The 26,816-nt window shown below is 42.6% G+C and overlaps 2 non-coding genes across 2 annotated transcripts; one reads left to right on the forward strand and one right to left on the reverse strand.

Annotated features, from left to right (window-relative positions):
• The first annotated feature begins 2,578 nt into the window (after positions 1-2,578).
• On the forward strand, positions 2,579-2,716 carry LOC114809634. Its single transcript, XR_003757410.1, has one exon. It is a non-coding gene; the product is annotated as a small nucleolar RNA SNORA7 (small nucleolar RNA).
• A 5,111-nt stretch (positions 2,717-7,827) lies between these two features.
• On the reverse strand, positions 7,828-7,960 carry LOC114809801. Its single transcript, XR_003757577.1, has one exon. It is a non-coding gene; the product is annotated as a small nucleolar RNA SNORA7 (small nucleolar RNA).
• Between the last annotated feature and the right edge of the window lie 18,856 nt (positions 7,961-26,816).

Consider the following 26,816-nt stretch of genomic DNA (forward strand, 5'->3'; position numbering starts at 1 on the left):
GAAGCCTGAGTTAGGTGCCAGATAATCAAATCGAATAGCAAATCCATCACTGATTTATTGAGTGCTTAGTATGCAGACCACTGTACTAAGCACTTAGGAAAGTAAAATACAACAGAGTTGATAGATACGATATCTTCCTACAAGGAGTTTACAGCCTAAAAAGAATATGTCAAAGGTAGGAACAAATGCAGAGAACAACAGAGGCTGGGGAAGAAGTAGAGAGGAGCTGAAGCAGATCTTTTGCTTCCCGGACCACCAAACACATATTCTCTGGCGCAGAGTAGAGAATTGAATAGAATGGCCACTTCTTTGATGTTACTTCCAAAATAGGTAGTTGCCATATCTTGGTACTGTTTTTTGTGTCCTATTTTCTTACCCGAGATTTAACTGAAAAATTTGAGGCAAATGACTGTATTCTGGTACCAACTGGATAATTAGTACAGTCCCATCATTTCTAAGAAATGAATATAAAAATACAGCAGGAAGGTCTATAGGCACAAAGTAGCTGAATTATTTTTTTTCTTAGCTCTAGTGTAAACTTTAAAATGTTACTTAAAACTAAACTAAGCTTTATAATTACTCAGTCCTCTTTCATCTATTTTTAAAACTAAAAACATATGTATTTAGGATGCAACCTTTTTCATTTTGTTCCTTTGGAAGCCATATCGATCCTGCTGGAAGAAAAAGTGCAAGATTTTCTTTGCTTCTCCAAATATTTCATACTTCTGTTTAGTTTACAGAATGCCTATTTAAAATGCCTGTTTAGTTACAGGCATTATGGTAATGCCTGGAAACTAGACTAAGTTATGAAATTCTCCCAGGGTTGACACCCCCTGCCCCCACAACCACCACCGCAGTCTCACACAACTTTGGCAAAGCATGATGGTTAAAAAAAAACAACAAAAAAACAAAAAGTAGATGGATTCCCCAATTCTGTAAGCTCCTTCTTGGGATTGTAAGTTTCTTTGGGGCAGGGATCATGTCTGTGAACTCAACAGAGCGACTGGTTGGTACAATGCTCTGCATACTTTAAGCACTCAATAAATGACATTGACTGATAGATTGATAATTCCGGCTAGATAATTCCTACAGGCTGTTGTGTTTAGGGCCGGCATCTGGTTAGGGAGCAGGCTCTTCCACAACAGGCTCATGGGAATGTGGATTATGTAACTCAATTCAGTACCAAAATCAACCAAGGGTATTCCCTCCCCTCCTGGAAGTTTCATATGGGAATTAACCCTGATAATCGCAACATCTTCTAAATAAAGGCTGGACTTCCCAAAACAAAAAAGATAGCGATTCCTGAAACGCAGTGATGTCCAGTCTGTGTCACCCTGACTTGCTCCCTTTATTCATCCCTGCTCCCAGCACCACAGCACTTCTCTACATACCTGTAATTTCTGTTAATGTCTTTCTCCCCTTCTAGACTGTAAGCTCATTGTGGGAAGGGAATATGCCTGTTACACTGTTGCATTGTACTCTCTCAAGCACTTAGTACACTGCTCTGTACAACAGTAAGTGCTCAGTAAATACACCTGACTTACTGGGAGGAGGAAGAGAATTCTGAGATATTTGCACCCTTTTCAAGGCAAATATCCTGCCTCTAGTTCTTCAACATTCAAGTGTGTTTTTCAAGAACCTCTTTGTGATTTATTTGTTCTACATCAATATATACAAACAGGGGAAATATGCATATTTACTCTCATACTTACCCCACTTTTTTCATAATTTTTGCAACCCCAAAAGGGGAGGGGCAGTTACATGGGAAAGTCTAGTAATAAGGGGAGAAGGAAAAAAGGAGAAAAGGAGGGGATAACGAAGAGAAAGGTAAGAGGGTACTTCTGTCCTTGCATATGGCAGGCACTATATCTTGAGCCTATATCTGCTGAGTCCTGACCACCATTATAACTTAAAAAAAACTCAAAAAAACTTGTATTTCCTCTTCAAAAATTGGGGTGGTGGAGGTAATTATGTTAGTAATAGTAATAATAATAATTGTGGCATTTTGCTTACTATATGTCAAGCACGGTTGTAAATCCTGGGGTAGTTGCAAGATAATCAGGTCCCACGTGGGGTTCACAGTCAAGTAGGAAGGAGAGCAGGTATTGAGTCCCCATTATGCAGATGAGGAAACTGGGGCACAGAGAAGTTAAGTGACTTGCCCAAGTTCACACAGCAGACAAGTGGCAGAGTTTGGATTGGAACCCAGGACCTTTGATTCCCAGGCTGGTGCTCTTTTCATTAGGCCATGCTGCTTTTCCTTAAATACGGTGGATGGAGAGGAAACTATAAGCAACACCATTACTGGGTCATCACTTGGAGGAAAGGTGATGGTTGCTCTCCTGGACGTCTATCTACCTGAACAGGGACGGCCACCTAACATGCCTTGCTTTTCTCTTCCTTGACTTTCCTTCTAGTAACCCATTTTGGACCTCTCATCCATAATGGAGTTCCAAGTCAAGATGTAGCTTCAGAAACATCAGAGTGTTGCCTTTTTGATTCTACTGGGATGGATTAATATGTCATGCATAGTTGGTATCCCTGTTACCTAATTTAGCCATCTTCTATAGAAGTAACACCTCTCTCAGCATCGCACCTGGAGAGTTTCCAGTACTCTACCAGTCTTGGCTAAGGAAGGGAGAGTCAAGCAGAGGCCTAACCATTCCATTCCTAGCTTGGGCAGTGGTTAGCAAGTGGAAGACAATCTGCTACAAAACTCACCCAAGCTGGGCAGCAACGGCATGGGAGAGAGTCGAGGGTGGAGACTCTAGTTTTCTGTGCGGAAGGCGGCAGTGGCAAACCACTTCCGTATTTTTACCAAGAAAACTCCACGGATACACTACCAGAACGATTGCACATGGAGAGCTGGGCAGTCTGGGAGAGGTGTGTCAGTGGTGTCACTATAGGTAGGAAACGACTCGATGGCATGACAAAACATAGAAGTAACAAGTTAAAAAGTCCAGGATTCCTTGTGAACTTACAAACACTCCTAAATACTGTGCTGGCATGGGTTTAGAGAAACACACCACTGTGGTCCTGAGGAGCTGGTGTGGCAGGAACTTTTAGCCCTGAAACCCACAGTATGACAGATTGAACACTGGGCAGGAAATGTGTCTGTTTACTATAATATTGTACATTCCCAAGCACTTAGTACAGTGCTCTGAACACAGTAAGCATTCAATAAGTGTGAGTGACTGACTGGGTTGGTAATTCTCTCTTCTTTTGGCTGTAAGCAAGGGCCGGGGTTCTCCACACTTCAACGGATAAGACTCCAAGGTAGGAAACGCCTTAGCGTCATCTGCAGAGAGGCAATCATCTCTAGACTGCCTGAAGGTGATGAAACTCTTGGCTGGGAAAAGCACTTATTCATTGCAGGTAGCTTTCCCGTGGCAAAACTGAGATGATTTGAAGCTTTGTAATTATGCTCAAAGTCCCCACCCTTTCATCTGTATTTTCAATAATGTTTGTTTCCCCAACAATTATCTCACACTCATATGGTAATAACTGGAGTGTGCTAGATACTTTTTACTGCTTAATGTAACAAAGGATTAGTATGTCAATGCTACAAAATGAAGAGCCACAGCTGGGTAGCATAATTACCCAACCTTTTAAAGCTGGACAGTGGAGGGAGATAGGCAGTAAACTGAAAAACCACACTTAGAGTTTTTTGAGCATCTAAACAAGAAGAGAAGTAGCATAGCCTAGTTGATAGAGCATGGGACTGGGGGTCTTAAGGATCTGGGTTCTTATCCCAGATCGTCACGTGTCTGCTGTGTGACTTTTGGCAAGTCATTTGACTTCTCTGTGCCTCAGTTCCCTCACCTTTAGAATGGGGATCAGGCTGTGAGCCCCAAGTAGGACAGGAACTGTGTTCAACCTGCTTAGCTTGTATCTACTCCAGTGCTTAGAACATGATAAGTGCTTAACAAGTACCATATTGTTATTATAATTATTATTGAGTGGGACAGGAACTGTGTCCAACCTGATTAGCTTGTATCTACCCCAGTGCTTAGAACATGATAAGTGCTTAACAAGTACCATAATTGTTATTATAATTATTATTAACTGGGACAGGAACTGTGTCCAACCTGATTAGCTTGTATCTATCTACCCCAGGGCTTAGAACAGTGCTTGGGACATAATAAATGCTTAACAAGTACCATAATTGTTATTAGAATTATTATTAACTGGGACAGGGGCTGTGTCCAACCTGATTAGCTTGCATCTACCCCAGCACTTAGAACAGTGCCTAGAACATAGTAAGTGCTCAATAAATACAAAAAAGAGAGTACTCTTAGCACAGTAACCTAATATGTTGTACTAGAAACCTGCACAAGTACTATTTTTCCTTCCCAGTACACACTATGCCTCTCTGCCCAGAAAATGCAAACAACATTTATTTACTCACGTCCCCAAGTAGGGCCCAAAGTCTTGCTGGCTGGGACCTACTGGTCAGGCGGGGTAAGCTATGGGTCTGTTCTGAAGGGTGTCCACTCTTTGATGTCCCAGTGGGAGAGTACACAGGCAGCCACCCTGCCGCCCTTCCTTAGCAGAGAGCGGTGAGGGCCGAGGCTGAAGCAGGAGAGGGAGGGAAGAGGTTGATCTGGGAGTGGGGAGAAGAAAGGAATGATGAGGGAAGGGATGGGGGCTGCTGGGACAGCCATGGCCCAGACCCCTCCATCACTTACCCCACTTATTCCGGCAGTGGCTGAAGCTGCTCTTACAGTGGCCAGTCAACCCAAAGCCCACCAAGGCTACTGCTGCCCAACAAATCCTCAGACTGGACCCTCTTGATCTGAACCGATCCTCAACTTGGCTACGGTACTCGCAGGTGGTTTTGGGTAAGGTGCGCATGAGCAGGGATCCAATATCAAAGCCCAACATTCATTATACAGTTAAGACCCAGCAAAAGAATTATGTTCTTGCTAGGCAGAGTGATAGTTTCTTTAATAAATGCCACTTTCCTTAAATTATTTCTGCAGTCACTTAAATCTGACTATGCATCTTGGTTTTAATAAAGTTTTGAGACATAATGATGTGCAATTTTTCTTCATAGTAGTAGTTAATCAACAGTCCCATCCTTTATAATATTTAAGGACTGATCAGCCAAGCTTGTTATATTGTACTCTCCCAAATGCTTAAGTATAGTGCTTTGCACACAGTATATGCTCAATAAATACAATTGAATGAATGCATGAAGCTTAATTGATCAAAACTGAGGAAATCCAGAGTTCCAAGCAAAATCTTTTCAGGTCATGAATGTTTCAAGGTGTATTTTGAGGGTGATGCAACAGAGTAGTCTGTGCTTTCTATAGTTCTTTCAACTTGCCCCTGCCATTGACTCATTGAAAAATCCTGGGCAAACCACTAAATGAGCTAAATTCTTGCAGCATTTAAGACACTCCCTGGGATTAAAAGTGCTTAGGTTGTGCACTAAATCACAGGCAGGATGGAAAAATAATTTGTAGAGATTGGGCTCTTTCTCATGTCATTCATTCAATCGTATTTATTGAGCACTTACTGCGTGCAGAGCACTCCCCTCTTCCCTCCAGAAGAGTTATGTGAATAAATCAAACAGCCCTGCACATTGAAAATATGCAAGATTATTTTCCCTCTGGAACTGAAGAAACGAACTGTCATAACATAACTGTGAGAAGCAGCGTGGCTCATTGGAAAGAGCACGGGCTTTGGAGTCAGGGCTCATGAGTTCGAATCCCAGCTCTGCCACTTGTCAGCTGTGTGACTGTGGGCAAGTCACTTAACTTCTCTGTGCCTCAGTTCCCTCATCTGTAAAATGGGGATTAAGACTGTGAGCCCCATGTGGAACAACCTGATTCCCCTGTGTCTACCCCAGCGCTTAGAACAGTGCTCGGCACATAGTAAGCGCTTAACAAATACCAACATTATTATAATAGAGAGCTGTTTTGATACATGGTCTTCCACTAGGCATGAAAACTGTGGCATTTGTTAAGCACTTACGATGTGCCATATCGGACAGAGTCGCTGTCCCACATCACCTCTCCACTGCACACAAATTTGTGACTGCATTATATGGTAAATCCACATGACCCCTAAACAAGATGAGACTGAAAGGGGTGAAAACTCAAGTTCACTTATGACTTTCCCTCACAGTTCTTGCTGAGAAATTCTGGCTGCAGGTACTTCTTTGGCTGATTCCTAAGGTCAGCCTGGCTCAATGTTAAACTTCCTCAGTAACATACAGGACCAACTCCTAATGTTCCCCTTTGCAAACATGAAGTGATAGAGGGGAGTATCTTCCTGGTTTAGTGGATAGAGCATGGGCCTGGGAGTCAGAAAAACAAAAACATGGGAGATCTTGTTGGGTACCTTGGTGGGTGGAGCCTTCTCCTTAGACCTAGGAGGTAGGGCTGGCAGCTATTTATTTTTGTTTGTCTGTTTGTTTTATGGTATTCATTAAGGGTTTACTAAACTCTTTGGATGCACTACCAGAATGACTGCAGATGGAGAGCGGGGCGTTCTGGGAGAGATGTATCGTGGTATCGTTCATTGATTCAATTGTATTTATTGAGCACTTACTGTGTGCAGAGCAGTATACTAAGCGCTTGGAAAGTACAATGCAGCAACAGATGGAGGCAATCCCTACCCAACAACGGGCTCACAGTCTAGAAGGGAACGAAACAACAGGCAACAAAACAAAACAAGTAGACAGGCATCGATAGCATCTAAATAGATAAATGTCGCTATGGGTCAGAAATGACTCGACAGCATAAGACAAGATGTGCCAAGCCCTGTACTAAGTGCTGGGGTTGATACAAGCTAATCAGGTTAGACACAGTCCATGTCCCACACGGAGCTCACAGTCTTAATCCCCATTTTACAGTTGAGGTAAATGAGGAACATGGGGAAGCTGCATAGTTTAATGGATAGAGCATAGGCCTGGGAATCAGAAGGTCCTGGGCTCTAATTCTGACTTTGCCACTTGTCTGCTGTGTGACCTTGGGCAAGTCACTTAACTTCTGTATGCCTCAGTTACCTCATCTGTAAAATGGTAATGAAAACTGAGCCCAGGGTGGGATAGGGACTGTGTCCAACCCAATTACCTTGTATCTATCTCAGCACTTAGTACAGTGCCTGGTACCAAGTGAGCACTTAACAAATACCACAATTTCCATTATTATTATTATTATGTAGCAGAGCCAGGATAAGAACCCAGATCAAGTCGGTGCTCTATCCATTAGGCCATTTGCTTCTCTGGAAGACTTTTTTGTCGGTGACCTCAACTCGGCCTCCTGAAAAGTCTTGGTTTAGTGGCTTCTTCCTCCTGAACTGAAGCATATTAGATGCTTGTATACCACATTGAAACTGGCCCTTTACGCAGCCACTGGAACATATATACAACACACGTGTGATTTACCCACCTCCTGCCCTGAATTGTGATACATAAGATTAAACCAAGTGAACGGACAGAACAGGTAAGTGCCCTATTTAATGATCTTCTTTTACTCTCCTGCCTGGATTTTGAATGAAAACGCTATGTTTATTGGCTCACACCTCTATAGAGTGGTGTGACAAGTCCTCGGTCCACTTGGAAATGAACTCTGAGGACTCCAGAATTGTCTTGTCTTTTGCTGTTGATTCGTCTCTGACCCATAGCGATACCATGGACCCATCTCTCCAGAAACGCCCCACCTCCATCTGCAATTGTTCTGGTAGTATATCCGTAGAGTTTTCTTGGTAAAAATATGGAAGTGTTTTACCATTGCCTCCTTCCATGCAATCAACTTTAGTCTCCACCCTCGACTCTCTCCCACGCCACTGCTGCCCACCCATCATGGGTGAGTTTTGACTTGTAGCAGATTACCTTCCACTCGCTAGCCACTGCCCAAGCTAGGAATGGAAATACCTCTGCTTGACTCTCCCTCCCGTAGTCGAGACTGGTAGAGAACTGGAAACTCTGCAGGTGCGACCTTGAGAGGGCAGACTCCAGAGTGACCTGATTGAAAATGACTCCTCCCCTGTCTCCTTAGACCTTGTATTCTTCTGTCAATCTTGATCATTCCCCTTAGGAGAGTATGCCTTCGAGAGGGGGTGAAAATGCCCCCCAGCCCCACAGCACTTATGTATATATCTGTAATTTATTTATTTATATTAATGTCTGTCTTCCCCTCTAGACTGTAAGCTCGTTGTGGGCAGGGAATGTATAGTGCTCTGCATACAGAATGCACTCAATAAATGCGATTGAATGACTGAATGAATGAATGAAACAGCAGAAAGAGCAAAAGAACTGACCATGAGAGAAGAGGCACATTCATTCAGTCGTATTTATTGAGTGCTTACTGTGTGCAGGGCACTGCACTAAGTGCTTGGAAAGTACAATTCGGTAACAAATAGAGACAATCCCTACCCAACAACAGGCTCCAGAGCCCACATTTGCACATAGTTCAATAAAGCAAACAAGGCATTTGTTTAATCAGACATGCATTGTCTGCCATGATTTTAAGTGAAGATTCTTGACAGCTCTTCATTCCTTCCACTAATTCCTTCCTCAAGCAACCGTCCTTCTGTCCTGACTGCCACCCTGTCTATTTTGTTGTGTTTTGGAAGAAAATCTTCCCTAGTTAATTACTGTAAAATCAACATAATCAACCACATATCAAATGTTTTTCTTTTCCTTCTTAATTAGTCTGAACACTGCTCCACAGATGCTCAAAATATCTGAAAAACTTAGCAAAGCTGTTGTTTGTCCACCTCCCCCAACCCCAACCCAAAAACACTTCCAAAAGGAAAAAAAATTACAAAGGGATCAAAATGAATTTCTATGGGATTGACAGGATTAGAATACTCTCACTGTTATTCTTCCAATCTGGAGGTTCTGCCTCCAACTTTTAAGAAATTGATGCCACAACACAAAACTGAGCTCAAAATGCAGAAGAAAAATGCCCCAGAGCAGTGGTGATTAAGCCATCAGGACAAAACTGAAAGCTGTCATTGCTTGCATTTCTAGTAATTGCACTTCATCACCTTTATACCATAGTCTGAAAGAGAGGCAGCTATAGAAGGGAGGGACAGAGAGAGAGAGGTATTGAGAGAGAGAGAGAGAGAGAGACTGAGTGAGAGAGTGTGTGTGTGTGTATGTGTGTGTAAGCCAAGGGATCGAGAATAGAATGATGAAGAGGGAAGTGATTCCTGTTTGGGATGATCCTAAAGGACCTTGCTTGTGCTGGACACAGGTGATGTATCAATCAATCAATCAACCATACTTACTGAGTGCTACTGTATTCAGAAAACTATACTGAGCACCTGGGAGAGTACGATATAACAGAGTTGGTAGACACATACCTTGCCCACAATGAGCTTATGCTCTGATGGGCACATGGTGTAATGTAACAAATTATATGCCCCATTTTGCGGGAGTTCACACTTTGCTCTTTTAATGCAAACCTTCTCGCTCTACCTAGATCTCGCTTATCTTGCCGCCAACCTCTCGCCCACATTCTCCCTCTGGTCTGGAACACCCTCCTTCCTCATATCTGACAGACAATTATGCTCCCCCACTTCAAAGCTATATTGAAGGCACATCTCCTGCAAGAGGCCTTCTCTAAGCCCTCCTTTCCTCTTCTCCCACTCCTTTCTGCATCACCTTGACTTGTTCCCTTCATTCATCCCTTCCTCTGAGCTCCACAGTACTTATGTACATACCTGTGATTTATTTATTTCTACTAATGTCTGTCTCCGTCTCTAGATTGTATGCTCATTGTGAGCAGAGAACATGTTGGTTATGTTATACTCCTCTAAGTGCTTAATTCAGTGTTCTGCATACAGAAAGCACTCGATAAATGTGACTGACAATGAATGAATGAAGTCCAACTGATTCTAAAATCTAGTTCCAGAAAGATCTCTGATTCCCCCTTACTTGCTTCAGAGCCATTTTACAGATCTCCCAGGTCCCTGGTAAAACAGGCGCGGCTTCAAAGCCACGGAATTAGCAGCAGAAGCCAAGGCAGAGGAATGCTGGATGCTTAAAGTAAAAATATCAGATATGAAGGTGTCTGGTGCCAAGTCTGCACACAGTAAGTGTTCGATAAATATAACCGATTGGTTGACAGAGGACAGATCACTTGTAAACTAGATGAATGCTTCTCCCACCCCCAACCCCCACACACCTTTAACCTGCAGAATTTGGCACCCTGGCATCAAATATGTGGTCCAGTGTTATGTACCTCTCCCAAGGAATTAATACAGTGTTCTGCATACAGTAAGTGCTCAATAAATATTATAGATTTTTTTTCTGTTTCATTTCTTTGTTTCATTTCTTACTGATCTTAAAATCCTGAGAGGAGCCATTAGAATAGCATCACAGTTCTTGGGAAGTTTTCTTGGGAAAACTTGGTCAGGAGGGTCAACCAACAGGCAGGTTGATGGATTGCCTCCGCCCAAACGCCTGAGGTTGGTTCTTCGTGTTGACTATGCATTGTATTCTCTCAAGTATTAGTTCAGTGCTCTGCACACAGTGAGCACTCAATAAATACCAGTGATGCTGCTGTTGTTGCTGCTGACAGTCCAGGCACTGCCTGTAGTCAGGCTGCAGGAAACCCAGGCTAGAGGAACAATGATCCAGTTCTAGGCCCAGCCACTCCCCAGAACTTCCTGTTCCATTCCCAGAGCTTGGACTTGAAGTGGAGGTGGAGCTAGAGCTGGGATGCTCCTTCCTTCAGACCCCCACCCAGGCCTACAGCGCTGGTGATTTCTCTGGGATTATTAGTAGTGCACCTCCAAAGCAAAAACCTTTCCTTGAGGGGTCATTCTCCTGCAGAATCTGAGGCCCGAGGACTGGAGCTGGCCAAGACTGGCCACGGTCTCTTGGTTTGCTAGTGACTTGCCATCTACCAAGAAGAAGTAGTGTAGTCTAGTGGAAAGAGCACGGGCCTGAGAGTCAGAGGACCTGGGTCCTATTTCTGGCTCCGCCACTTTGCTGTGTGACCTGGGGCATTAACTTCTCTGTTCCTCAGTTACCTCATCTGTAAAGTGGGGATTAAGACTGTGAGCCCCATGTAGGACATGGACTTTGTCCAAATTGATTATTTTATATCTACCCCAGTGCCTAGTACAGTTTCTGACATGTAGCAAATGCTTAAAAAGTACCATTTAAAAATATACCGGAGTCTACAGTTGTAATATTTTCTCCAAATATGATTTATTTGCATTATGAAACACTACATGACTTCTATGGTATTGGAGTGAGTGTTACTTAGGAGAAGACTGCTGAAGCAGCATGGCTTAGTGGATAGAGCACAGACCTGAGAGTCAGAAGGACCTGGGTTCTAATCCCAGCTCCACCACATGTCTGCTGTGTGACCTTGGGCAAATCACTACACTTCTCTGGGCCTCAGTTACCTCATCTCAAAAATAGGGATCAAGCGTTTGAGCCCCATGTGGGACAGGGACTGTGTCCAACCTGATTACCTCGTATCTACCCCAGTGCTTAGTGCCTAGCACACAGTAAGCACTTAACAAATATAATATTATTATTACTGTGCTAAATTTGAAGACTTAAGCAGGTCATCAACCTGCCTGTTGGCTGACCCTCCTGACCAAGTTTTCCCAAGAGGAGAACTGTGATGCTATCTCTAATGGCTCTTCCCAGGATTTTAAGATCAGTAAGAAATGAAACAAAGAAATGAAACAGAAAAAAAATCAGTCAATCATATTTATTGAGCACTTACTGTGTGCTCAATAGGACAGACTAACTCATCCCAAGCCTGGTAGCAACAACAACAGCAGAAGCTGCAGGTAGGAATCAGGACAACCAGAAGGGATTTTCTAAAGAAGAATTTAAAAGGTGCTCTATTGGTAACTTCATTCATTCATTCAGTTTGCATTTATAGAGCACTTATTGTATGTAGAATACTATACTATGTTTTTGAAAGAGTACAATACAGCAATAAACAAACACATTTCCTGCCCACAATGAGCTTACAGTCTAGAGGGGGAGACAGACATTAATAGAAGTAAACAAATTACAGATATGTACATAAGTGCTGTGGGGCTCGGAGGAGGGGATGAATGAAGGGAGTAAGTCAGCAGTTAAGTGAGAAGCAGCATGGCTCAGTGGAAAGAGCACGGGCTTAGGAGTCAGAGGTCATGGGTTCTAATTCCGACCTCGCCACTTGTCAGCTGTGTGACTGTGGACAAGTCACATAACTTCTCTGTGCCTCAGTTCCCTCATCTGTAAAATGGGGATTAAGACTGTGAGCCTCATGTGGGACAACCTGATTACCCTGTATCTACCCCAGTGCTTAGAACAGTGCTTGGCACATAGTAAGCACTTAACAAATACCAACGTTATTATTATTATTATATATATCCTTACACTTTAGTATTTTCCCTATGTGTAGACTGTAAGCTCCTTGTGGAATGGGAGTGTGTCTGCCAGCTTTATTATATTGTACTTTCTCAAGCGCTTAGTACAGGGCTCTGCAAACAGTAAGCCTTCAATAAATACCATTGATTACTTGATTAATACCTGGGCAGAAAAAGAAGGCTTTGCCTCCATAGCTCAGCTTCCACCTCCCATATGAAGCTTATTTCAGTGCTTTCTGGGGGCTAACAGAAAGGTCAGTGTTGTTTAGCATAAAAAACAGAGGCCTGGAAGTCAGAGGTCATGACTTCTATTCCCAGCTGAGCCACTTGATGGGCAAGTGGATGTGTGGCTTTGGCTAAGTCACGACATCTCTGTGTCATATCTGTATAATGGATAAAATACCTCTTCTTCCGCCCTCCTTAGACTGTAAGCTCCAAGTGGGATAGGGACTGTGTCCTATCTGCTTATATTAAATCAACCCTAAGTACAGTGCTCGGCACATAGTAAGCCCTTAACAAATGCCACTATTATCATTATCATCCTAATTGTATAATGATAATCATAAGAATAGAGAAATGACTCGATTATCCCCCCCAATGCAATATGCCTGGGATAAGGCCATTACTTATCATCAGGGAAAGTGAGAGTGCTGTTGAGTTATTCCCCAATCTTCCAGTGAGAAAAGAAGACTGTGGATGAAGATCAAACATCAGCCTATTTTTTATGGTATTTGTTAAGTGCTCACTATGTGCTAGGCACCATGCTAAGTGCTGCAGGAGACTTTGCAGTTTAGTTTAAAATCTCATATTTACCAAGGGGAAGTCAGGGAGGAGACTGGCTCTGACAGTGGCATCAGAGGAGACTTAAGGAATCAATCAGTCAATCCTACTTATCGAGCACTTACCGTGTCTGTCTCCCCCGCTAAACTGTAAATTTGTTATGGGCGGGGAATGTGTCTGCTAATTCTGTTGTACCATACTCTCCCAGGCACTTAGTACAGTCCTCTACACATAGTAAGCACGCAGTAAATACCACTGATTGACTGATCGATCGACTGACTGCAGAGCACTGTACTAAGGCCTTGGGAGAGTACAGTGCAACAGAGTTGGTAGATGAGTTCCCTGCCCACAGAGAGGAAGCAGACATTCAGCAACCCTTTTCTGATTAATTCCCATTTATCCTCAGTATTTAAGTACCCTTAGCCCCCTGACTTTCCCATCACTGTTGACAACGCCACCACCACCTCCTTGTCTCACAAACCCACAACCTTGGATTTATCCCTGACTCCTCTTTCTCCCCTTCGACTTGCATATTTAGTCACCACATCAGTCAGTTCTATCTGCATAACATCTCTAAAATCTATTCCTTCTCCATCTGAACTGGTATCACTCTGGTCCAAGCACTTTCCATATCCCACCTCTACTACTGTATCAGCCTCCTGTCTAAGCTCCCTGCCTCCAGCTTCACCCTTCTCCAATTTATATTTCATGCTATATCTGGAACATTTTTCAAAACTATCATTCCAGATATATCTTCTCACTCCTCGAAACCCCCCAAAATACAATCGACTGACTGACTGATTGTCCATTCATCTCAGCATCAAGAGAAACGCCTTTCCATTGATTGGCTTTAAAGCACTCTATCAGCTCCCTCTCCACTACTTATCCTTGCCGCTCTCCCACCACAACCCAACCTGCACACTTTGCTCCTCTAATACCAATCTACTCACCTTGCATCACTCTTGTCTCTCTCATCATCAACCACTAACTCAGGCTTTTCTCCAGCCTAGAACTCCTTTCCCCTTCACTTCTGGCAGACGACAACTCTCCCCAACTTGAAAGTCCTACTAAAATCACATCTCTGTCAGCAAGCCTTCCCTCATTTTGTCCTCTCCCCATCCAATTTTCTCTCCCTACTGCATCACCCTTGCTTACCTCCAGAACACTTCTGTGAGGTACATGGGTAGATGCGCTCACTGGCTAAACCATGTTTGATTGGTTCAGGGGTTAGGGGATCATCTTGGATGTCACCAAATGACAGGGCCATTAATGATAAAGAATAATCCTTGGGGAACCGGGTAGGATGCATGATACAGGTGTGTACTAGCTAAGTTTCGCTTGATTGGATTAAGGGGTATACTTGGGTGCCCTTCTCTGATCGTACTCTAAGGGGTACAGAGGAAGTAGGTCAGGGTCCCCCATTTCCAGAGAGCCCCTCGGTGCTCTGAGTATATGGCCAGAGAATCCATTGGTCATAATTAGTTGAAAACAGAAATGTCTTTTTGTTGTTACCTGGTAAAAATGAAGACATTATTCTTCCTGCTTCCAAGAGGAGTCTCCTTTGCTTTTCATACTTTGCTAAGAGGATGCTCAATCAAACATCGATCATAGTTACTGAGTGCTTACTGTGCGCAGTGCACTGTATCAAGTGCTTGGGTGAGTATAATATAACAGAGTTTGTAGATATGTTTCCTGCCCATAGGAGCTGACAGCCTAATAGGAGAGACAGACATTAATATAAATAAATTATGGATATGTACATAAATGCTGTAGGGCTAAGGAAGGGGTGAATAAAGGATGCAAATCCAAGTGCAATCCAATATAACCCATTTTTTTCCCCTCCCCAGTCTTCTCTCCCACCAATGACTCAGCAGCTAACTTGGTCACTTGTTAGCAGGTGTTGTTTTCTGAGGCTTCGCCTTTGATCTCTCTCATTAGTTTTCTTTTAAATGTAGTTGTTCCTTATTCTGTCATCTGGGCTCCATAAAAGGTGTGGTTAGTAATCTAGGAATCTGTATAATTTTGGATTTTACATACTCTATATGAGATTAAAATAGGCTGATCTAATGGCCTCTTTATGGCTTACCCGGAATGAATTTCTAGCTAAGCTTTGTACTGCCATTTATGGACCAACATCAGAGGCAAAGGCTAATGAGAGTGAGGAGGGCAGGACAGCCCAGAAGAAGGCTTAGAGTGCAGTATAAAAAACCAGTCCCAGAGAGGGTTAGGCTCTGATTATAAGTGGGGTTGCAGTCCATGGACCCACTTCATCTAGTTTTTCTTCTGCTCAAAAACAACTTTTTGCCTTTGGTCGAAATAAGGCTTCTCCAAGTTCGCTGATTTGTTTGGATCGATCAGCCCCTTATGTACAGATCCTCGTACTCTATTGCTTCCTCTATCTGTAGTTAATTTTAATATCCGTCTCGCCAACTAGACTCTAAACTCTTCAAGGGCAGGGATTGTACTTACCTACTCTATTGTACGCTTCCATATGCTTACTGTAGCACTCTGGACACAGTAAATGCTTAATAAATATCACTGATTGACCAAATAATAGAGACCAAAATTAGTTTGAAGATAGCCTTAACACCTGAAAAGTGAGATTTTTAAAAAAAAAATTGTATTTGTTAAGCATTTACCAAACAATGCCAAGCACTGTTCTAAGTGCTGGGGGAGATATAAGATTACAAGACTTGTTCTATTTGTTTTATTACTTGGCTGTTTTCTTTGACATCCAAAAAGACTCTTCTGTAGGCTGGGTGTTCTTGCCTGGAATGCATCACAATTCAGTCACCTGGCTTAACTGAGAATTTGGGTTCTCATATCAATCAATTGTATTTATTGAGTGCTTACATTGTGCAGAGCACTTTACTAAGTGCCTCAAAATGTACTATATAACAATTTAACAGAGTTGATAGGAACATTCCCTGCCCACAACAAGCTTACTGTCTAGAAGGGGAAACTTTTCCAAGTAAATTTTCTTACCTTTCAGACCCCAAAATACAACTATTTCTGGATCATGGACTTTTCTGGCCCAAAATACAGGGCTGGCCCAAAATACAGGGCTCGCTCCAGGAGGTAAGAGAGAGAGGCCACTGCCTCAGGTGCACTGACAGATGGGTATGTGCAGAAAGTGCTGTGGGCTGGGGAAGAGGTGAAAAATCAAAGTTCTTAAGGGGAACAGACCCAATTTCATAGACAGGGCTTAGACAGGGAAGGGAAGGCTTGGTTGAGAAAGGCTTTAGGAGGAGATGTGATTTTAGTAGGACTTTGAAGATGGGGAAATGGTGGTCTATTGGCTATAATGGAGATATATGCACTTTGATATTTACCCCATCCCCAGTCCTCAGTACTTCCGTATATATCTCCTACTTATGCTCCTACTTCCACTAAAATTTATTTGAATGCCTGTCCCCCCTCCCACTAGACTGTAGAATTTTATAATCCCTGAGGGCAGAGATTATGTCTACCAACTCTACTGTATTCTACTCTCCCAAGACCTCAATACAATGCTCTGTACCCAGTAAGTGCTCAATAAATTCCAGTGATTGATTTTTTGATCCTCATACTCCATTCTAACCACAGTACGAATAAATGGGCAAGACTTTGGGAAAGAGCACGGGCTTTGGAGTCAGGGCTTGTGAGTTCGAATCCCAGCTCTGCCGCTTGTCAGCTATGTGACTGTGGGCAAGTCACTTAACTTCTCTGTGCCTCAGTTCCCTCATCTGTAAAATGGGGATGAAGACTGTGAGCCCCACGTGGGACAACCTGATTCCCCTGTGTCTACCCCAGCGCTTAGAACAGTGCTCTGCACATAGTAAGCGCTTAACAAATACCAACATTATTATTATTATTAGACTGATTGTTAAATGACAAGACTAGCACATAAAAGTAAGGGTGATGATTTAACATATACAGTAAGGCCAAAGGTTCTAATTCCCCTTCCTATTCACTGGAAATTTCCCAAGAATCATCAGGTGCCTGAATCTGTGTCAAAGGACAACGGGAGCAGAAATTCTGTTTTTTTACTTATTACTGAAGAATTGATCCCTAATTCATTCATTCAATCAATCAGTGGTATTTGTTTTCCTCTAAAATTAATTTTCTCTATAGCTTCAGGCCTGTAGGATAATCTTTTGTACTTCCTTCAACTGAGGTGTTTCTGTTATAGGGTGGTTTGCTTTTTTCTGCCAGGAATGTGAGGACAAATATGAACAATTTACCTTCATTAGAGATGAAAATGGTCCATTCATATCTTTTGCTAAATGTTTCTGGATGATATAAAATGAATTCCCAGTTACAGAGAGCTTTAGAATAGTCAGATGAAGGATCTCATAGAAGAGCAAAGCATTATCACATCTAAAACTGAACATATGTGATATGAGCCTGAAGCAGAATGCGAAAGAAATCTTCTTCTCTTTTCCTAGTTCAATCTAGATAGATGACAGAGCACCTGGGGGCACCAAAGAATAAACAGGCTTGAAGTAATTCAAAGCCCAGCTGGCACTGAATGCTTAGTGCAATGCATTGCACACAGTAAGTGCTCAATAAATATGATGGATTGATTCCTTGCTAATGTGGGAAGCGAAGGGAAGGACCTCCTTTCCCCTCACTGGTGCTATTGCCACTGCCTCTTCTCTCAGACTTCCTTCTGCTCCTACCCCCAACACACTTTATATCATTTTTATACATCCCAGGAAAGAGGAGAGAAGGGGGCTGTGGGCTCATTTTCTCTCTCTTCCCCTGCCAGCTTACTTGTTAGAGCAAGCCAGTTGGCCAAATTTGCCCTGATCCACTTGTCCTGGAATTGGCCATAACTAAGCCGTAACTAGGCCATAACTAGCAGTAACTAGGCTCTGCTGATTTCTGTTTCCTACAATGAACTTGACTTTTGGACATACTATCCACTCAAGACCCCTAAAATCAGACATTTTCATTTCACTTTACTCTCTGATAAGTAGCATCTCCCTCTATATGAAAATATATATATGAAAATATATATAGAGACTTATGATCAGGGACAATGATGTGACAATGAATTTTAACTCATGGACAATTTTAATTTAATAATATCATTTAATCTTAAAATTGCAATATCAAATTTAATCTCAAAATATCTTCAACACATGTCTGAATCAAGGATTCCTGTTAGAACATTAATGTATAGGACTAAGGGTTGCATCCAAATCAATCAATGGCATTTAGTGAGCACTTACTGTGTGCACAGCACTATACTAAGAGCTTGGAAAGTACAATTCAGCAATAAGGCACTGTACTAAATGTTTGGAAAGTACAACATAGCAATAAAGAGAGGGAATCCCTGCCCACAGCACTTGGGAGAGTACACTGGAACAGAGTTGATAGACACATTCCCTGCCACGGTGAGTTTACAGTGTGGCTACCATCTGCAATTACACTAGTGAGGATAGAAACCCGATTACTGCCTATCCTAGTACCATGCTGCTGGGGAATCAGCACGGTATAGTGGCTAGAGCACGGACCTGGGAGTCAGAAGGTCAGGGGCTCTAATCTCGGCTCTGCCGCTTGTCTGCTGTGTGACCTTGGGTGAGTCACTTCACTTCTCTGTGCCTCAGTTATCTCATCTGTAAAATGGGGGTTGAGACTGTGAGCCCTGCATGGGACAGGGACTGTGTTCAACCCGATTTGCTTGTATTCATTCATTCAATCATATTTATTGAATGCTTACTGTGTGCAAAGCATTGTACTGAGTGCTTGGAAAGTACAATTCAGCAATGAAGCACTGCACTAAGCGCTTGGAAAGTACAATATAGCAATAAAGACAGACAATCCCTGTCCATAGCAGGCTGCTTGTATCCACCCCGGCACTTAGTACAGTGCCTGGCACATAGTAAGCACTTAACAAATACGATAATTATTATTCAAACCTAACCGGATTACTAGGATTACTAGGTAGAGTCAGGGAGAAGAAATACAGGTCCCCACCCAATCCACCTGCACCCAGTTTCAGATGCACTGTATCTTCCTCATAAACATTCGCTTGAACATTCATCCCTTAGAGCAGGAGTCAAAAGGATCTGTCCACCAATGTTAGTTTTTTGGCCACAGTCTTCTTCTGGCTCTCCTCCTTCCTATCTTGTCACTTCTTTTTCGGTCTCTTTCGCCAGTTCCTGCTTTGTCTCTCATGCTCTAACTGTGGGAATCCCCCAAGGGTCAGTTCTGGGTCCCCTTCTATTCTCCATCTACATTCATTCTACTGGAGAACTCATTAACTCCTATGGCTTCAACTACCATCTCTAAACCGATGATTCCCAAATCTATCTCTCTAACCTCAACCTCTCTCCTTCTTTGCAGTCTCACATCTCCTCCTGCCTTCAGGAAATCTTAACTTGGAGGCTTTCTGGACACCTCAAACTCAACATGTCCAAAGCAGAGCTCCTCATCCTTTCACCCAAACCCTCTCCTTCTGACTTTCACATCAATGTAGACAACAGCATCATCCTCTCTCTCACAAGCCCGCAACCTTGGCATTATCCTTGACTCATTTTTATCATTCAACCTGCATATTCATTCTGAAAACAAATCCTGTTGGTTCTACCTTTACAACATCATTAATAATAATAATTATTATAGTATTTGTATTTGTTAAGCATTTAGTATGTGCCAAGCACTATTCTAAGCTCTGGGGTAGATACAAAGGGAAGCAGCGTGGCTCAGTGGAAAGAGCCTGGGCTTCGGAGTCAGAGGTCATGGGTTCGACTCCCGGCTCTGCCCCTTGTCAGCTGTGTGACTGTGGGCAAGTCACTTCACCTTCTCTGGGCCTCAGTTCCCTCATCTGGAAAATGGGGATTAAGACTGTGAGCCCCACTTGAGACAACTTGATTTCCCTGTGTCTCCCCCCAGCCCTTAGAACAGTGCTCTGCACATAGTAAGCGCTTAAAAAATACCAACATTATTATTATTATTATTATTGTTACCAAGTAATAGAATCCATCATTAGAATCCGCCCCCATCAAAATTGTTATCCCGCCTGTCCAAGCACTAATCATATTGTGCCTCAACTATTGCATCAGCATCCTTATTGACCTCCCTGCTTCCAGTCTCTTCTCAGTCCAGTGCATACTTAACTTTGTTACTGGGATCATTTTTCTAAAAATCCATTCAGTCCACATCTCCCCACTCTTTTTTTTTATTTATGGTATTTATTAAGTGCTTACCATGTGCCAGGCACTGTTCTAAGGGCTGAGGTAGATATGAGGTAATCAGATTGGACACAGTCCATGTCCCACATGGGGCTCACAGTTGTAACCCCCATTTTACATGTGAGGTAACTGAGGCGCAGAGAAGTTACATGATTTGCCGGAGGTCACACAGCAGACCAGTGGTCAGGACTAGAACCCAGATCCTTCTGACTCCCAGGCCCATATTCTATCCAGCGTATCTCAGTGGAAAGAACACAGGTTTGGGAGTCAGAGGTTATGGGTTTGAATCCCAGCTCTGCCACTTGGCAGCTGCGTGAATGTGGGCAAGTCATTTTACTTCTCCTTGCCTCAGTTACCTCATCTGTAAAATGGGGATTAAGACTGTGAGCCTCACGTGGGACAACCTGATTACCCTGTATCTACCTCAGTGCTTAGAAGAGTGCTCTGCACATAGTAAGCGCTTAACAAATACCAACATTATTGTTATTATTATTACTATCCGCTAAGCCATCCCATTCCTCAAAAGCTTCCAGTGGTTGTCTATTCTTCTCCACATCAAACAGAAACTCCTCACCATTTGTTTCATTATCAATCATTAGTGATATTTATCAAGTGCTTATTATGAGCAGAACATTGTACTATGCACTTGGGAGAGTTCACTGTAACAGAACTAATGCACATGTTCCCTGCCCACAATGAGCTTATCATCTAGAGGGGGAGACAGTAATACAAATGAATAATTTATAATATATAATATATAGCTATTTACATTAGTGCTGTGGAGCTAAGGGTGGGGCAAACATCAAATGGCCAAAGGTCACAGATCCAAGTTCACAGGCACACAAAAGGGAGAGGGAGTGGTGGAAAAGAGATCTTAAAGCACTCAATCAGCTCTCTCCCCTCAATCCTCTTCCTCTACAACCCAGCTCTCAGACTTTGTTCCTGTAACACCAGCCTATTCACTGTGCCAGACTCTCATCTCTCTCATCATTGACTCCTTGTTCACACCTTCCCTCCTCCATTAACAAATACCATAGGGAAAAACAAACAAACCTATCTCCCCCTTTATATCCAATATCACACTTCTCATTCTTCAAAAAATCCCCCCAAATCCTATAAAAATCCAATTTCCTCCAGAAAGCCTTCCCTGACTAATTTATCATTTCCCCACCTTATTCTCCTTCCCTATTAAATCACCTAGCCCTTGGGCCTTCAGCTTCTAAGGATTTAGATATTCCACCCAGCCCTCCCCTCAAAGCACTTAAGTAAATATCTTTCAACTCAGTTACTTCTCCAGATCTCTGTCTCCTCCACTAGTCTGTAAAGCTCCTTGAGAATAGGGACTGTGTCAACCAACTGTACTGTATTGCATTATCCCATGTGCTTAGTTGAGTGCTCTGCACATGGTAAGCACTTAATAAGCAGCTTTATTAATTGAGCATCCAACCTGTGGTTCTAGAGCAGATTGGTTCTTTTTGGAACAAAATGGAGCTCGAACTCAGGGCTGTGGGTGGGGGTGGGAGGGAAAGGGGAAGCATTTAAAATCACTGCCATGGGCCTTAGGATAAGGGGTGATCCCTCGGCAAACACCCCACAATGCTGAGACCCTCAGCACATGGCACTGTGGACCAGTGGAATTGGGTCAAAGCACTGATATCTGACCCTGTCATGAGGAAAGGGGCAGAGGGGGAGGGGAATGAAGGGTTTAACACTCTTAGATTGAAGAAAGTTTCCTTAGTGTGTGTTTAAATTGTACAATTGGCCCTTAGTGCATCAGCTTCTCAAATATGTCATTTCTTTTGGCTCTTCTCAGCAAAAAGGTTGCCAGCTTGGATTCCAGTTCTAAAAAATCCAAAAAAGTAGTTAATTTGGGGTTAGAGGCATCCAATACCAATAAGAAAGGAAGATCTAGACCTCAAGACCTAGCTGAGGCCTCTGTCTCATTTTAGGTGTGTGAATTGCTGTACACAAAGTTGACAAGTATTCTGACTTGGGCAAGTGAACCATGTACTGCCCTATGAAAACATTTGCAGATGAAGAATCTGGTAAATTTAGATTAGTAAGCAAGCTTGATTTTGCAACGTTAGCAAGAAGTCTTTTTGTTCTCATTCCCAGGGAGTGGCAGGGAAGGGCGTGTCAAACTTCAGGTATGAAAAAGGACTCAGAAAAAGAAAGGAAAAGAAAATAATGATCCTTAGTCAATCTCAATTTTTTTCCCTTTTCATATTTCTGTGGCTCACTATTCATTTCAAAAATTTTTCCTTTTTTAACTGTAAATCGCCCTCCACAAAAAGCAAAGATTGTGTTCTACACATGTAAAGATTCTGAGCAAATGAACTAGTGTGAATGTTTCTGAGTCATTATTTTATCGTAATAGACATGTTGTATAATGATTTGCCCAACAAGTTTTACCAGTGCAAAGACCTGAAGCAATTAACCTGCTATTATCAACTGGCTTTAAATCTAATTTTGAGAGGGAATGTTTAGGTGTTGAAACAGAAATGGAAGATTTAGCGATTTAAGAAGAGCAAGACATTCGAGCAGTAGGTGATGAAAGTCTTTCTGTGGGCTTGACCTCACCCAGTACCATCAATGTACCGTCACTGACGGTTGCTTCAAAATGGTTTCAGTAACACTGTTCTTCAAATTGCCACCCTATCCACTTTCTGAAGTCAAGACGGCACTCCGATGCCCAACCCTTTCTCAAGAAAGTGATCAACAAGAAATGGAGAACATTGTGGATGGAAGTTCAGATTTCAGATACAGAGGATCGACTGCATTCATTGATCCATTCATTCGATCTTATTTACTAGTGCTTACTGTGTGCAGAGCACTGTACTAAGTCCAATGAAACAGGGAACAATGATATTCTCTGCCCACAATGAGCTCACAGTCTAGAGAGACTGCATGCCTATACTACATCTATTTTTTATTCAACAGAGTTGGGAATCACAATTGCAAATTCTTCTGTGTTGGTAGATGATGTTGTAGTTGGCTGGTAAGAGTTAGTATCCTTGCTTGGTAAAAGGGGACATCAATCACTAAGATATAACTATCAGTTGAGGGCTGATCACTGTACTAAGCACTTGGCAGAGTAACAATAGCAATATTGATGCTATATGTTAAGCGCTTACTAGCTATCAAGCACTGTTCTAAGCACTGGGGTACATACAACTTAACCACCTTGAACACAATCCCTGCCCCAAAGGGGGCTCACCATCTAAGTAGGACTGTGAACAGGTATTGAATCCCCATTTTACAGATAAGGAAACTGAGGCATGGAAAAGTCAAGTGATTTGCTCAAAGTCACACAGCAGGCAATTGGCAGATGTGGGATTAGAACCCAGGTCCTCTGACTCCTCTAGGCCTGTGCTTTTTCCACTAAGCCACACTGCTTAATAGACACAATCCCTTACCTTGAGTTTACAATCTAGAGAGGAGACAGACACTGAAATAATTGTTAGGAAGCAGAAGGAAAGCAGATATTTAGGTTGGTGGGGGTCAGAGGCTGGCATAGTAGTGTGGGGATGAAACCAGGAGAATGGAAAAATTAACTGGGGAAGATGTCCTGGAGGTGTGATTTCCGAAAAGCTTAGGAGATAGGAGAACTGGGGCTAGGCAGAAATGAAGGGAGAGGGAGTTCCAGGGAGCAGAGCAAGGGATCAGAGGAGGGAATGATGAGATCAAACTAACAGTGGTTAGTTTGAGAGGAATGAAGAGTTCAAACTGGGGTGTAGTGGGAGAAGAGAGCGGGATAAGGAAGTAAGGAGTTAGCAGGATCTTGGGCTGTTGATCTAGGTTGTAAGCTCGTTGTTGGCAGGGATGTGCCTACCAACTCTTTTTTATCATTATATTGTACTCTCTCAAGTGCTTAGAACAGTGTTCTGCACACAATAAGTGCTCAATAAATACTACTGATTGATTCAAGTGACCCCCTCCAGAGAGCTAGCAAACAAGGCATATTGCCCCTACTATAATGGAGGGAATTTTTAGGCAAACCCCTTTTACAATGGAGGAAACATTTAGGTAAATTAGACCAGAATTAGACGTAGGCAATGATGAACTACAGATAGGAATCCTTTTTGAGTAGAAAGAGAAATCCAGTCAGAGAAAAAAAAATATTGTAATGAAGATTACAATGAAGAAAATTCTCCCAAATTTTCCTCTGTTCAATACTGTGCTCACCAGACACCTAGGTTGCCAGTGAATGGAAGGTTCAATCAATCAATTAATCAGATTTATTGACTGCTACTTATGTGCAGAGCACTGTACTAATCACTTGGGAGTGTACAATATAACAGAGTTGGAAGACATGTTCTCTGCTCACAAGGAACTTACAGTCTAGAGGGGGAGATCTAACACATTTCCTGAAAGTCTTTGCTGTAAGTACATGTCTCTGATCAATTTGTTTAATAGAGAAAAGAAATGAGCTTTAGAATATGTTCATAAAACATACCAAACTGGGTCAGATCAACACACTGCCCATCCCAGCGTTCTGTCTCTCCAGCAGTAGCACCAATAAATGCTTGAAGAAACCACTTTAAAGAAATTACTGCAAGGAGAAGGGAGGAAGAAAGGAGTTTCTCTCTGAAACCAGAAGTCATTTTTACCTATTTAAGTAACTTCTAGTGCTGGACCCTCCACAACTATTTTCCTCACCAAGTTGAGGTCCCAGCACTAAAATATAATAAAATCATTCAATCAATGGTTTTTATTGAGTGCTTAGTGTGTATAGAGCACACACTAAGTACTTGGGAGAGTACAATACAAGAGTTGGTAGAGATGTTCCTTGCCCTCAACTAGCTTATGGTCTAGACGGGGAGAGAGATATTAATATAAATATATGTTATGGGTATGTTCATAAGTGTTGTGGGGCACTAAGAGTAAACATTTAATAAATGTCATAACTAACCCAGATCAGAACTAGAGTTTCCACACTTAGCAACTCAGTACCAGCTACAGTCTCCACACTAAACCCCCATCTATGGGTAGTGGATGAATAATAATAATAATGATGGTATTTGTTAAGCGCTGTGTGCAAAGCACTGTTTTAAGCGCTGGGGGATACAAGGTAATCAGGTTGTCCCACATGGGACTCATAGTCTTAATCCCCATTTTACAGATGAGGCAACTGAGGCACAGAGAAGTGAAGTGACTTGCCCAAAGTCACACAGCTGACAAGTGGCAGAGTCGGGATTAGAATCCATGATCTCTGACTCCCAAGCCCATGCTCTTTCCACTGAGCCATGCTGCCTGGGAGCCAGAAGGACCTGGGTTCTAATCCTGCCTCCGCCACTTGTCTGCTGTGTGATCTTGGGCAAAGTCCCTTCATTCTCTGTGCCTCAGTTCCCTCATGGAGGAAAGGTACTACATCCAACCTGATAACTTTGTATCTACTCCAGTGCTTAGAGCATTGCTTGGCACATAGTAAGTGCTTAACAAATACCATTACTATTATTATTACTCATGTTCTTTTAAGGTTAATGGCAGGTTTCTGAGGCACTCCTAAATGAAAACCTTGGGCATTAGATTTGGGTCAAGTAGTACTCCCTTTTCTCAATTTGTACCTGCTGCATTCTTAACACAACAAAGTGAGACTGTTGCAATCCCAATCCATGCAAAATAAGAGATGTACTGTCAACATTATGCAGTAGGGAATGCTTTCCCTGGGCTCCCTGCTTGGGGCTAGCTGACATTTGGCGTCTAGCTGCAATTGGCTGATTATTTTCCCTAAAGCCCTGCTTGGCCTCTCCCCTGATTATTTCAGGATCTACCGCTTCCCTCTTTCTGCCTGGTCAGTGATGTGGCTTTGCTAGAGGAACACAGCCTTTGATAGGGCAAAAGCCCTTACATTTACTTGGTCTCTCTGAACCATAGGAATTCAAACCCATTGGTGTTTAGAGTGTGCCAAGTAGGAAACCTGGGTGAGCCGCCTTCTTTGGACCAGTGATCCTTCTCCTAGGCAGAGGCCGGAGCAGTATTTATTTGTAGAAGTTGTAGTTGTTCCTGACCTGATTTTGGAACTTTATATATTTGTCTCATTTTCTTGATGAGGGCATTTGGATATGTTAAGTGTAGGTACGGTTCACTTCTCTACCAAGAAGCATTTCCTGTTTTTTGCTGTTTAGGAGGAGAATACCTTACTTAGATCATCTGTTTACTTTGGTAACTGAGCAACCCAACAAAGCAGGAAAGAGTGAGTCAATAATATACCTGGTGGGTCTGGCACACAAAGGTTTGTGTTGTTGGGCAATGTAACACTTTCCTTCTCCAGACACTTTATACTATCTGGAATGAGATTTCTACAGTGGGAGGAGGAGAGGTGGGGCAAGAGGCTTTAATCTCCCAAAGTGGGAATCCTAAATGAAAGCCACAGAGCCTATAGTACATACTGCTGCTTAGTTTACATTCAGAGAGCAGCTTACTGGTCTATGGAATCTGGCCCTAATTCTATTTTCCTTTTGATACTATAAATGCCCACAGACTATTTTCCAGAAGAAAACCTTCCAATAG

This window comes from Ornithorhynchus anatinus, chromosome 2 (genome assembly GCF_004115215.2).
Source record: "Ornithorhynchus anatinus isolate Pmale09 chromosome 2, mOrnAna1.pri.v4, whole genome shotgun sequence".
Taxonomy (NCBI): Eukaryota; Metazoa; Chordata; class Mammalia; order Monotremata; family Ornithorhynchidae; genus Ornithorhynchus; species Ornithorhynchus anatinus.